The following is a 15,196-nucleotide window of genomic DNA, read 5'->3' as shown; positions in this document are numbered from 1 at the left end:
TCATAATTAAAGGCTGTAAATTCAATTCATATGAATTGCATGTTCACAAACCTAATCAAATTGATCAAAATTCATTACAAAATCACCACAAAAAAATCGAAAATCGTACATAGATCAAATTGATAGAAATTAAACAAAATACAATTACAGAGAAGAGAGAAAATGAAGAACGAAAGAGGAAAAAACAGAGGAGAATAAAATTTTGATGAAAATTTTGATAAATTTTGATAGGAAAGAAAAGTGAAGAGAAAAGTATTACAATCAATTTGTGTTCATCACCTATTACAAATTGGCAAATTACCCAAAAATTATATATGCAATATCAATCACAAATTCAGAAAATATAACCAATTAAACCAAATTACAAATCAACAACATAAACTAACTTATATCACCAATCTCTTCAAGATTCCAATTAAATCCATCACAAATCAACGAAAATACAAAAAATGGAGAAAAGAAAAAAATCTTAATAGAAGAAGATAATGCCAAACACAGTGGAGAGAGAAAATTTCAACCACAATTAAGAATTAAGTAAAGAATTTGGGAAAAAAGAGAAAAAATTATGTAAAAATTAAGAAATAAAATAGGAAGAAAATTGAAGGAAGGAGATGAAGTAATATATACCAGTACTCTAGTAGTACATAGTATATATGTGTGTTTGGTGTATAAAAGGGGGTATTTGATGAATGATGCAGCCAGGTTAGGGTGCATCTAAGAATATGCCCTTGAAAGTTATTATCGGGTCGGGTTTAGGTTGTTGTGTGTGGATGGTTTTAGTTTCTCTTAGTAACTTTAGGTTGGCCTTGTGTGTATAAAAGATCATCAACTCTAATAAGAGCGTTAAAATTGAGTCAATACTTTGTACATCTTTATGAATGAAAGTGGAAAACATTAGAAAATTACACTCATCTTGGTCAGTAAAAAAATTGTGTTTGGTATGATTGATGGTCAATATGATGAAATAAGTTAAATTAGAGTTTTAGTTCCTTTTTGTGATGTATCAAAAGCATATAATAGGCCAAAATAAATGGTCATTGCTTCAATTCCCATGGCTTCAACTTAACTTTCAAAGACCATTTCATAAAGAAATGGATAGTCATAGTCTTATTACTTTATCTCTCTCATCTAACACATGATTTCACTATCTTACTTTCTATTTTTTAATCATCATCACTAACAGTTTATTTGGGTAATGTTAAGGGGAAGGAGGTGAAGGGGAGGGAAGGGAAAGGAAGGGGAAGGAAGAATGATGGTTTTTCTTCCAAATCTCTCAATTGTTGGAAGGATCATTTTCTTAGAATTTAATCCCTCCATTTCTTTCTCCCTCCAATTCTCTTCATCCCTCTCTCCATTTCCCTTCCCTTCCTTTCTCTCCATTTCCTTCAATTCAAACACAAAACAATATACTAAAAAGGGTAAATTGTGCATGGTGTATAGTTTAGAGACAAAGAGTAGCCATTAGTCAATATGTATGATGGATAAACATATGGAAGTTTGTTAATTTTGCTAAGATCACTTAAGATCCACAAAATGATATTGGTAGTCCGATAGGGTGATAATAGATTTCTACACTTTTTATGATTTTGGGTTTCAAATGTTTGTTCTGTTTACTAATAATCTTACCAGTTTGATTGACACAATTGTCAATATACGACTTTAACCATTAATATTTGTAATTATATATTGATAAAAAATTACGAAATAGTATAAAAGTCAAAATGTTGCAATTATTATGCAACCGAGGCCGTAATCATAGTTCATGGCTTTCACGTTGAGAGTGATAAGTGATAAGCGGTGATGACAATGTGGTACGGAGTAAATCAATTTATCGAGTGTTAAAATCATTCCAACCCTATGAAAAAAAAGAAAAAAAAAAAAAGTGATAGAAGTAAAAGAACCTAGTCAGGTCATTCTCCCTCAACTTCCAAATTGCTCCACTCTCTATTCTCTATCCCGCTTCTTCCATAATCAGTCTTTTGTAGGACTAATTTCTGATCAACAGGTAATAACTTCAATCATCGTTACAATTACGAGTACAAAACCATTAATATATGCGTCAGAATTATAGTTTCAACACATGAATTTGATACATTTAATATTCTTAATTGAGGGCTTTTGTGTTCTTCATGATTGATGTTTCGAATTTCTGCTGGGCAAATCTTGAATCACCTTTTCTAATTCGAATTGATTTTTTCTTCTTCTTCTTTTTTTTTTAGTTAGAATCTTTTTCTGTTGTATTGCTTATTTTCACACAGTAGAATTGTAATATTGATGCGCATTTGTTTGTTTGATTGTTCATTGTAATTACATTCTGGGTAGTATAAGTTTTGATTTTTATGAGAATGTAATACATATTATCACCATGAGTTATATTGTTACCATCATTATCATAATTGTGGGTTTGTGGGCTAATTTTGAACTTTCTGATTTGCTTAATGGGGCTGCCTTCAAGTTTTACACTCGAATATTGGCTTACTTGGAAACTTGTAATGGAGACAATGGGAGTGGTTCATGGTACTTTCTACTTTGTAGCTAGCCACACAAATGTTGGGGGGGGGGGCATGATGAAGGGCAATCAGTTGTCCAGTAGCCCTGATCATAGCAATTCATAAACAGTTCGTATTATGGTTGTGGAAGGAACATTATAGTTATGTTCTCTGCCCCTAAGGAATTTTATTCTTGTTAGAATCAAACCAAACCAAAAAGGATTCATACTAGAACACACCAAACCAATCAACTTATATTTGTGTATTGATTAACAAATATTTGGAAAATGCACATCGAGAAAAATCTAACAAGATCCTACAAGGCTACAATCCCATATTATAATGTTTTTCGTATAAATTAGTGTAACAAACAATTAAAGTTAAGCCCAATGTAACTGTTAGCCCTCTGCCTTTGACTCAGGGATGAAGTTGACTTTGCTTGTAATTGTCTTCAAAATCGTATTAACTCACTAGAGGAAAATATTTTAGGGTCCGATATCATGGTATAAATAATAGGCACTCTATGCATTGTTTGACTATTTTTTTTTTTTCTTTTTCTATAATTTCTCAAATGATGTGCTGGAGTTGTTGACTTATATGACTTTGTGGATGCTGCAATGGGAAAAATTTCCTTCTGATATATGCCTATGTTTGCAGAATTTTGCATAAATCTTATTCATCCATGTAAAGAGCCATGGAGAGCGTTCAGCCGAATGTGATGTGCCCTCCTCCACCTCGAACCTTCAAAGATAGAGAGGAACTTATTACATATGTTCGTGATTTTGGTGTGAGCCAAGGTTATGTGTTGACTATCAGGAAGTCTAAAAGAGACAGCAATGTTGTCCTTGGCTGTGATAGAGGAGGAGGTCGTCGCAATAGGCACAAGTCTGAGGCTCCTAAGCGCAAAAGAAAGGAAAACTCACGCCTCATAAATTGCCCTTTTGAGATCATTGGTAAAAAGGAAGAGGATGTTTGGGTGCTTAAGATTAAAAATGGAGAACACAACCATGAACCATTAAAGGATATGTCAGAGCATAGATTTAGTCATCGCTTCAATGAAGAAGAGGCTAGGCAAGTTAAGGAAATGATTGAAGCAGGTATAAAACCGCGCCAAGTGCTTGAGACTCTGAAGCAAAGTAATCCACAACTTCAGTCCACCCCAAGGCATTTGTACAATCTCAAAACTAAAATTCGCGAAGGAAATTTCTCAGGTTCTACGCGATATTTTCTCATTAATATCTATGTTTTGTTGGTAGTTATGTCATATGCACCTTGCACTTGGCAGCTCTCCTGGGTTTGACTTTTATCTCTGAATATAAGTTGAGTAACCTGTATGTTAAATTATTTTGAGCTAAGCTAATACTTCATCCTTAAGCTTAATTTTTACAAGTGTCCAATTTCTGAAAATATGAGTCTGTTGGGGGTATTTTGTTGCTATCCTAGTGGACTGAGAGGTTTTGGCTTTTAAGTGTCTTCTATACTTTGTGCTTATTATTGTATTATGACAATAACATTATCAACTATTGTTTAGTGCTTCAGATTATTACAATGTTCTATTAGGAAACAATGTTAAGAACGAGGGTGCATAAACTGAAGGAAATCTGCAAGAATTTGTGGTGAAGACATTGCATTAAGCATGCTCATTTTTACGCATTTGAGATGTTAACCTCTGAAGCATACCTATATCAAGAACCGTTTTTTTTTTTATTTATTTTTTATTATTATTATTTATTTATTTTTTATAATTATTATTTTTAGTGTAGGTTCTGTCAGTTAATGTTGTTAGTCTCTTAGATATACAATTATGCTTATCATTGAAGTGAAAAAGCTCAAGCTCCTATATTTCTAAATTCTAATAGAAATTTCTTTTTTCAATAATGTAGCCACATTTGAAAGGTTGAAAATAGGAATGGAGAGATTTTTAATCAGGCGTGAATATCTTTGTTTGGAAGTAAGACATGATAAGTGAACCCAATTGATCTCATGTGGAGTTAGGATGAGATCATCTTGAGAATTTGCAATGGAAAGAGAAGTAGACCTTTGATTAGTTGGCAAGCAAACCTTGTATGTCTTGGTAGAAGATCAACAAACCTTGTATGTCCTGGGTTTGAATGGAAGATCAGCTATCTGATTTACAATGTGATTCATAGGCAAATCATAGCAGCATAATTCAGGCTTGTTGAAGCAAAGACTCCTCTGAATCTTACCTTATTATTTTTTTGGGACAGAAAGAAGTTTTAAGTCATGGAGGCCTAATGCATCTGCTGTAGGAGCTTCCAGCGAAAACGTCGAGCAAGTAAGGTCTCACCATAAAATATATGCTAGTGTGTGCACTTATAAGCTTGTCATAAATGGTCATCGTTTCCACAAGCACCTGCTAACACAAAGTAAAGAACGAAAGTTTGAAGGTGTATATCTTACACAAAGCATTTTCTACTCTAACATCTGCAGATGAAGGTTTTCAATTTAATTGGTGGAAAATTTGTGGAATCACAAGGAGTTGTCTTTGTTGATGTTATCAATCCTGTGAGTGTACATTTTCTGCTTGTGTTGCCTTCAGTTTCTCGTAGCCAGTCATGGTGACTAAACGTGCATCTTTGAGCAGGCAACTCAAGAGGTTGTATCTCAAGTGCCTTCAACGACATATGAAGAGTTCAAAGCTGCTGTTTTTTCAGCAAAAGAAGCTTTTCCTTTATGGAAGAATACACCTGTTTTCAGTCGACAGCGTACTATGATGAAACTCCAAGAGCTCATACACAGAGACAAAGTGAGAATGCAAAATATGTATGTTTGTTTATTATTATTTTTATTTTATTGGATATTTATATAAACTATATAAATCTTCTTTTCCAGGAGAAGCTTGCCTTGATTATCAACACTGAACAGGGGAAGACAATTAAGAGTGCTCATGCTGATCTCCTTCATTGGTTAGGTAAAGATTGTTGTTTGAAAGAAAAGAATCACAACTCAGAAGAGCTTATCTTCGTGTTGGCTTTATTTATTTATATTTTTTTTATATGCTTCTAGAGGTGGTTGAACATGCTTGTGAGATTACAACTGTACAATGGGGGAAGTTTTTTTGCAAATGCTTCTAATGCGACTGATACGTACTCCATCAGGGAACCTCTAGGTGTTTGTGCTGGGATATGCAATTCTAACTTCTCCTCTATGGTCCCCTTGTGGGTATGTTTTTCAGTATTTCTAAATTCTTCTTGCATTAGTTGCTTTTCTGTGATGAATGGTTGTGTAAGGTGTCAATTTGGCTATTTGGCTACACTTTGTGAAATTGATTTTCTTTAAGCTGAGTTATATTAGAATAGATTTTATTCTTTACAGAAATAGACAGCAGATGTTGTGGAGAGCAACAATCTGGTAAGAAATTAAGAGTAACTCAATGACCACAATTTAAGAAACATGGATTCATTATATTGTATCAAGCTAGAAAAAACATTTAAAATTTTAGAAATGTTGAGTGCTGACTCTTGAGCTCGCAGACATCACTTCCCCCTCAAAGGATGTGCTTTTGCAAATCATTTTATTTACCTTGATTGTGCCTTTTGATTAGTTAATTGCTATAGATATACTGATACTTAACATCCTTTGACTTAAAGCTTGTTTATTTGTACATTTTCTCCTCTTTTTTTCTCATCTTTTTAAATTAGGAGTCTAGTGATGATATCATGTGGAAAACTTATTGACCTTTATCCCCATATTACTCTTCTTGGCTCCTTATCTGATCTTGCAAAACCTCTCGCCTCACCGTTTAAATATTAATCCAACATGCAACATGTATTAGCCGAGACCGATAAGTTTTTTATCATGTTGAAATGTTGAGATTTTTCTTGAGTCTTGTAAGATTTTTTTTTTTTTTTTCAGATGTTCTTAGTTGCAGTTACATGTGGGAATACATTTGTCCTAAAGCCATCTGAGAAAAATCCAGGTGATTTGTGGCTCTTCTGCATTGTTTTTACATTATAATATTTTTGAAATTCAAGTTGTTTGGAAAGAAAGCTTATAGATTTGTGCTATACATCCAGTAGAGTAGGAAATTGGCAAAAACCTGTTTCTGATGATGATCTTTACTGTTATGGTTGTGACTTGTGCGATTATCTCCTCTCAAAAATCTTGTGCATACACAAAACTACTAAATGAAATAATGCCCCTCTCTTTTACTACTGACATCATGTATATTATTTTAGGCATTCGAAACTTGATGAGTTGTAAATCTTGTGATAAGCTCCTAAGATGCTTTGGTTTATGCCCCAAACTGCGAACGATGTGATAATAAATTAAGGGTCATTAAAGTGGAGCATATCATTTCACTTTATACTGAATATTGTACATCCTATGGTTTCTAAAGAGGCTTCTATTAGCTTCTTATAACTTATATTATCTTATTTTACATTTTATTTTTAGCAAAATAAGTTCAGATAATTCGGCTTAGTTCAGATGAATCTGAAAAGACAAGTTCTATAGTGAAAGCAAGTAAAGATAATACAAGTTTAGATAAACTAATATGAACCAAACAAGGATATTCAAGAAGGAGATTAGGTTACCATTAGGTGAGGAGAGGTCGAGGAGGGGATGTAGAGCTACCCTATTGATTTGGCTTTTGAGTTACATTAAGGGTCAGCCTGCCACTTTATGCAAAAATCTTAGATGACTCAGCAGGATGGTACTAGATGGTTTCATGGCGTGTCCTGTTTGCTGATGACATTGTTTTGGTGGATGAAAGAGGAAAAGATTCCAAGGCCAAAAATGTTGGTATAAGTTAAGAGTAATGCTTACAATCTCAGTATTTGTGTTAAGAGATATGAGATATCTTTTGCGACTATGGTGATCAGTAAAGTGTTTGGTGAGTTAGGATTGGTAGAGAGCTATACTTTAGAAGGAATGCTTGAGATAACTTATATATCTGAGGGTTCCAGAAGATGATTAAGGCCATCATAACATTGTGGAAACATATTAAGTTCATTGGGAAATTTTTTCTGGTGGCTCAAGGCAAGCTTAATTTACGGCGCAAAGGGATGATAGAGCAAGTTTTGGTCATAACTTATTAATTTCGATGATAAGGATGCTTCATTTTATTTGTGGCTTTACTAGGAATTTAGTAAGTAACGAGCTCATGAAGGCATGGCTTTGACTTTTAGTACTGGAATGCTGAATGTGAGAGGTAAGAATCAAGGTTGGGTACTGCAATAAAGAGTGATAAAATTGTGAGGAAATTGAGAATAGGGCCAAATGCTTCACTTGAGCTCTCAACAGATACATACCAATACTTGAAACGTATTATGGTGCTCTTGGATAATATAGTGGACCGTAGTGGGGAGGTCCCTCCTCCTTTGGGTAATTTGGTGTTATAATCCTTCTAGATTATATGCAAAATTTCTCTTACTCACCTTTTGATGCATGTTTACTCTCTGTTTCCAGAATGCCCTTCTATCTACATTTTCTATCATCTTGATCTATCCACACCTTTCTCTAATTACAAGTTTACTATTGAAAGGTGGCAGATATATATTATCATTGAATGCTTGATATTGTCTGTAATCCCACTCATAGACTAGTGTTATTTACATTCTTGCATTTTGTTTTATCCTAGGTGCTTCAATGAAGCTTGCAGCATTGGCCATAGAGGCAGGCTTTCCTAATGGAGTCTTAAATATTGTTCATGGAGGCAATGTAAGCTCTCTCTCTCTCTCTCTCTCTCTCTCTCTCTCTCTCTCTCTCTCTCTCATATATAACAATACTTAGCAGGTTGTGATGCCAATAAAGGTCATCATGATAACTTTTTTGCCATTTCAGTTTAAGTATGTCCTAGCTATTTAGATTTCCTTTGATTACATATTTTGCTTTTCCTGATTTGGGTTCTTTAAGCTTTCCACATTTTTTTTTTTTTTTTCTTGTAAATTTATTGATGAAAAATTATTTGAACAGGACATCGTTAATTATGTATGTGATGATGACGACATAAAAGCCATATCATGTGTTGGCTCCTATAAGGTAAGTTATTTCCTTAATATTTGAGTAATGACTTCTTTGGCTGTTTCAAGTTTCTCAGAATATCAGCAAATTCTGATACTTAAGATGTTATAATTCAACATTAGTTTTTTCAGCTTTGAAGTGCCTGTATCTGGTCACTGACCTCTCTGTGACATGCAACAAGATATTCTGTTCTTCCCTAGAGATATCATAGGTTATTATTTCTCCCTTTTTTATATCAGATGATAGAAAAATTATGAGTTGGAATATGTGGTTTTGTGAATCATTGTTCTGAAGGTTTTTTTTTTTGTGTGTGTGTTTGTGATGACTTTGAACACTTTTGTGTTGTGAGCAAATTAGCTCTTCCTAATTTGAGTAATGATTATGAAGTCTTAATACATTTCTGCTATCAAAGAACAGTGTAAGGCTTTATACTTTAGCAGTCTTAGAATCTTCCTAAAAAGTATAAAGATAGCTACTACAAAATCATAGTATATAATTGTACTATGATAACAGCTGGCAGAAAATAAAGAAACGCATGCACATAATATTGGAAGGCTGGGCTGGGCTTGGCTGCATCAAAATTGTGACTAGCTTCTGTACTTCTATAGACTTTAATTGTTACTACCTCAATGACTTCTGTCTAATGTTCATTCTGCTTCAGCTACTCATTCAGTACAAGCATCGTTTATTTACTACTCTTTTCTTTATAATCATCTTTTATCATAGGATTGTATGGACATATTTGCTAAAGCAACTATCAACGGGAAACGTGTTGAGGTAAAAATTTCCACCTGTATCTTAGCAAGTTATTTTTGTACTTGTCCACACATCATTTTCTGTTAAAATGTATCTATACATAACAATATACTTCGTAACATTAACCTTCACGTTACTGATTACTGAATCTAAGATGGCGGCTTTTCTTACTCTAGGACATATCTGGCAACTTAATTGTTTGTGTAGTGGTCTATTGATTTGTTACTTGTTAGAAGTTGGATGTTGTGTATCACTCTCTTTGATTTAAAATACTCACTCATTTGGTTTGGGTACATTTATCGAGGGAGTACAAGGTGGGCCATTTTTTAAAAAAATTATAAAATAAAAACAGGATGAGTATTTTGCAATAACTCAAAATGGCAAAATTGGGTGAGTATTTTGCAATGAAGGAAGTATCTTGGTGTAACTAATAAATTGAAGAAAGATGCTCAGAAAATTCATGGCAGCAGTTGACTGTAGATTTACATAAAATGATCTGAATAATGGACAGAATTAAATGCTATGAAATTGGATAAAGCATAGTTTGGATGGAAATTATCTCTTCTGACCACTGAAAAGTGAAAACCGATCTGATTAGATTTCGACAAACATTATCCAAACCTCTAGCTTTTGTCCTGAAACTGCATTTTATTAAACACAAAAAATTGGGGTGATTAGATGATTGACACTTATATCACCATCTTATACAAGCACAATTCCTAAAACTAGTGCTGTGCATACCAATATAGTAATATTTTAATCATTGGACTTTATACTTGTTTTCATTTTCTTACATTCCTTTATCTTTGAACATGTTATATTGTGAGCTATTAGGCAACAACCTCCAAGTTAGTCTTGACTAGTTTGGGTAAGACTGCCATATTGATCTCCCCAGACTTGCTAATTCTTGGGTTTATGTTTTAAAAAAATATATATAATTAATTGTTTTAGTTGAATATAGTGTGCTCTCTGCAGTCTGAAGGCACAGATCTTATAATGTGCTTGTGAATTGTTATAGAATCTTGACTCTCTTTTCACTGCTTTGACATCTTTATGTAGGTCAATTCAGGGTCCAAGAATCAGGCTGTTGTCATGCCTGATGCATGCATGGATGCTACGCTTGATGCTCTGGTTTCTTCTGGATTTGTTGCTGCAGGAGATCCCCACATGTCACTCAGCTCAGTGATTTTTGTTGGAAATGCTACACCATGGTTTTGCAACATTAACATTTTGTTTCATTTATCTTTGTCCATAGCATATATGGTATATCTAGTGAGGCCAATGGCATTACATTTTTGAGCCAAAACATGACAACTGATGCAGGGTTTGCTGGAACTTTCAGGGAGAAAGAACTTGTCAAACGTGCTAAAACCCTATCAGTAGCTGGAGGAGCAGATGCAGGAGCAGATGTTGGTCCAGTGCTCAGCAAGGAGTTACGAACAAGTACATGTTGATATTTGACTTCTACTATATAAGTTGATATTTGACTTCTACTATATAAGTTGATATTTGACATAGTTTATCAACTTGTCTTTTATTTGGTGTTTAAACTAACTATTCTGATGTCTAGAAATTTTATTGTAAGATATATTTACAACATTTCACTTGTATTAATTTTTTATTCTTTTCTCCTGTCACCGCTGTCAGACTAATGTGCTTGTGAAATGTTGCAGGTGAAGGATGGAATATGTAGATCAGTACAAACTTCAGTTGAAAGTGGTGCTAGACTTATCCTTGATGGAAGGGACATCATGGTACTGTCCCTGTATTGTTTTAGGCTATTAATATTCTAGCTTGCATCTTCATCTTTGAAACATAAAGTTCTGTTGTGTAAATAAATGTATTAAGTATTTCAAGGCAGGCTCTACCGTAATAAGTCTCATGTTGATAAGTATTGGCTACTTAAAGTCGAAAACAAATTATGTGTTGTTTGGACTTCAAATGGATTTGGGAAGTCGCTTTAATGGATGATATTATCAAATCAGGTAAAACAACAACCTTTTCTGCCACAATCACTCTATTCTTTCCCACAACCCTTAACCTTGGAAGTTGGAATAACAACAATGAAGAAGATGGAGTAGGGAAAATATGCATATGCTGGCATGAATTTGTTGTGGATGCTGAAGTGATGTATACTTTATGGTCTTGATACCTTTCATTTGAATCTGCATATATTCTACTTCAAAAGAATTTTGGATTTTTAGGGAATAGGGACATTATTTGTGAATTCCTTCCTGAGTAATTTAAGACTTGGCTGCATGAAAAGATGTTTGCATAGCCTCTATATTCATTATTCAAGCTACTCTCTCCATGATCTTAATTTTACTTTCTAGAATAACTCTCTCTTTCTTTCTTGCCCCCCTTTTCTCCCCGTGGTGTAGTGCTTTCATTTACCCTCATAAAGCTTGATCACATAAATGCCAATATTTATTCTCATTATCGGAGGGTCGGCGACTCGGCTCTAAGACTTTTCAAAGTATTAGTAAAATATTATCTGCTTTCATATACTAGATATGAATACAATGAAATCTCAATCTGTAGCTGTGTGCTTATCTTTGACTAGGTTATGAGGGGGGATAGGTTGGTGTTGTACATGTACTGCTCTGAAGCATGCTGCAGTGAACACTGTTGATTTTATTTTATCGTGAAACAACTACAATATTTATTCTACCTCATATCTTTCCCTTTTTGTGCTCCATTTCCATTTGACGACCAGTGTTTGAAAATGCGCACCTAGGCGCTGAGGTGCAAGGCGTTAGGGATCATCGCTTTTTGTGGTCAAGGCGAGGCGATTTTGATGAAGCGCAGCTTAAGGCGCACAAAGTTTTTTTTTTCAAATTTTTTTCTATTGTTTATTATATGCGCCTCACTTCAATGAGGCGCACCTTAGGCACAAGGAACTCTGAAACGCCTTGGTGTGCCTTGAGCCTTTTTATACATTGTCGGTGACTGGGCTCATTGTTGATTCCTGAAGCCGTACCATATTGATGAGTGTCAATTTAAGTTGAGAGAATATGCTGCTTATATCTTCAGTGTACAATTGCTTTTAATTAGTCACATGCTTACATCTAACTGTTGCTAATCTTTATCTGGATCAGACTGTATAGTGTATACTTTCTGAAGAATTGTGAATTTTGGGTTGTTCCCAGGTTCCAGGATATGAGGGTGGGAATTTTGTTGGCCCAACTATCTTGAGTGACGTCACATCTAGTATGGAGTGTTTTAAGGTGCCTCTATCGTTGCACCCTCCTCTATGCTAATTGTGCTAAATTAAGGATTGCTATTTCGATTTTCATACATATAATAGTATTCAATTTTTTGTTAACCAGGAAGATATTTTTGGACCAGTATTGCTATGTACACAGGTGACATTTGGTGACTTAAAAATCTTTTCTTCTCCCTAAATTTTTCAACCTGCTACGGAGTAATAATGGTGTTACCTTTTCTTTGTGACATTTCAAATTTGTTTGAATGCAGGTCCACAGTTTAGAAGATGCCATAGCCATCATCAACCAGCACAAGTACTTCTCAACTCTCTTCTGCATTATCAGCTTTTATTGAAGTTTGGGTTTTCCAGTTTAGTTTCACTATTTGGGTTTTCCAGCTTTTATTGAAGGTGGTTTGCTTTATGTCTGGATTTATATTTGATACCTAGTAATTCAAATTAGTTATCCGATGATTACATCTTGATGGAGCTCTGAGGCAGTATATTAGACTTTTAATGATTTAGCTCAGTATATAGTTAAACCTCTTCATCCAAAGTATTTTTTTGCTCGTTTAGGTTTGGCAATGGAGCATCTATTTTTACTACATCTGGTATTGCAGCAAGGAAGTTTCAGAATAAGGTTGAAGTAGGGTTGGTAAGCTCCTTGTCTTAAACCAAAATCGGCCTGCTTAATGTTTCTGTTCCTTGGACATTGCCAAATTTTACCTTCTAAAATGCTCTGTGATTGGCTCAGATTGGGATCAATGTTCCTGTTCCGTTTCCATTGACAAATTCTTCGGCTGGATCAACAGAATCCTTTGCAGGCAATATCAATTTCCATGGTCTCTATCTCTGTCTTTTTTCGTTAACCCTCTCCCCCTTTAATACTTACACCACACTCTTCTACCCCCATCCCTTACACCTGATGTGAATGCACTAGTGTATACACACTAAGGTTGTGTTTGGGTCATAGTTAACATTTTAAACTGAAATTTATCTTCAATGTAAATTTTGGTTTCAAAGTACATTTCCTTTGTTTGGTTTCTCATGTAAAATTAGCGGAAAAAGGAAAAAAGAGAAATAGAGGGGAGAGGATGGAAGGGAGAAGAGAAAGGTGAGGATATGGAGGAATATATTGTAATCCTTACACGAGCAAAATATTTTCAACTACTGAAATAAACAACGTAATAATATTACTTCTCACCCCTTAAAAAACCAAAGGAAAATAATAAAAAAAAAAAACTAGTTCTTGACTGTAAAATGACTTTCTGCCAAGAGAGGGTGTGGCTATTTGTGTGTAGTATTTAAATCTGTGCTTTTGTATGTTATTCTCTTTAGACTGCGCTCGGACTACATTAACTGATGCATTTTTGTTTTTTGTTCAACATTAATTAAAAAATGTAGGGAAAGCAGGTATTCATTTCTATACACAGATTAAAATAGTTGCACAACAATGGAGGGACCTAACCTCCAAAGGAATCTTATCAAGCAAAACCTTGACATCTGAGGGGGAGGCATCAAATCAAGCTCTTCCCGTGACCGTGTCTTCATCATCTGATACTGATTCTTTCAGCCATGAATACTCGGATTCAGTCCCAAAATCATCACGAGAAGAAATGACATATCTGAAAAGGCCAGTAAATGGACTTTCCATTGAAAATGACCTGTCCTGCACTGCAACATCGTTGTCATTTGCTAGCACATCTGGAATGAATCTACGTCAAACATCTACATTCACTGAGGTGTATCCCTCCACAACTCAGGGCCTTGACAATTTTGCCATGGATTTAAATGCAGAGAGAGGAAATTTATCAATGGAGTCTTACGGGAATAATCTAGACCCGCAGCTGGTTGTTACTTCTGAGAGTAGTTACATGTCGATGGTATCGCATGAGATGGGACTTATTTATCAATCTGAAAGAGCTTATACAGTTGCACCTACAATTTCTGAGCAAATGTCTTTACCTACAACGAGTGTGAAGATTGAACCAACTCCGAGGTTGTCACATATGCCTGCAATGCCCCAAAGGGCTTGTGATCTGAACCCTATGGTTGGGGATACAAGTCATGAGACTCATGACCAAGCACCATCATCGGTATTACCTACAATAGAGAGTGTGATGATTGAACCAGCAGATCAGAGGTTGTCATATATGCCTACAATGTCCCAAAGGGCTTGTGATCTAAACCCCATGGTTGGGGATACTAGTCATGACCAAGCCCCATCATTGGTATTGCCCACTTCTGAAAGAACAAACTTTTAGCCTTGGGCATTCAGCTCCATAGATTGTGTAGAACAGGTGACATGACAGGCTGTCATCAGATTTTAATGTTGATTTCTTAACCTAGTTATTCACAGAAATTGAACATTCTTCTTGGGTGAAAGGGAGGGGACTGAGCATTGGTAACAGTTATTAAACGCTGCTTATCATGTTGCCATCTCCCAGAGTCCCAGTCTCCCACCATTGCTGTCTAAACACACCATAATTGTATGTCATATCACCTTGTTTTGATTTGAGTAATGGTACCACTCTTAAATTGTTCATTTAGCTCTAAAGTAGTAACCTAAACCAATCAGAGTCATAGGTTTTTTTTATCTTAGAAGACAACACGTGAGATATGAACAATTGAACATATATGATCATTTACTCATTTTATCATTGAAACATTTTTCTATGAACCAAATATATCAATCTCTATATATACCAACAAGTTAAGTTCGGCCATTTTTGTATTGATTCCGTTAAAGCAAATGGTGTTC

The 15,196-nt window shown here is 34.8% G+C and overlaps 1 pseudogene; it reads left to right on the top strand.

Annotated features, from left to right (window-relative positions):
- The first annotated feature begins 1,502 nt into the window (after positions 1-1,502).
- On the top strand, positions 1,503-14,953 carry LOC110695274 (annotated as a pseudogene).
- Positions 14,954-15,196: the final 243 nt, after the last annotated feature.

The sequence above is a fragment of the Chenopodium quinoa genome, unplaced genomic scaffold, assembly GCF_001683475.1.
Source record: "Chenopodium quinoa cultivar QQ74 unplaced genomic scaffold, ASM168347v1, whole genome shotgun sequence".
Lineage (NCBI taxonomy): Eukaryota > Viridiplantae > Streptophyta > Magnoliopsida > Caryophyllales > Amaranthaceae > Chenopodium > Chenopodium quinoa.
The sequence above is the reverse complement of the archived record's forward strand: the minus strand, read 5'-3'. Positions and strand labels throughout refer to the sequence as shown.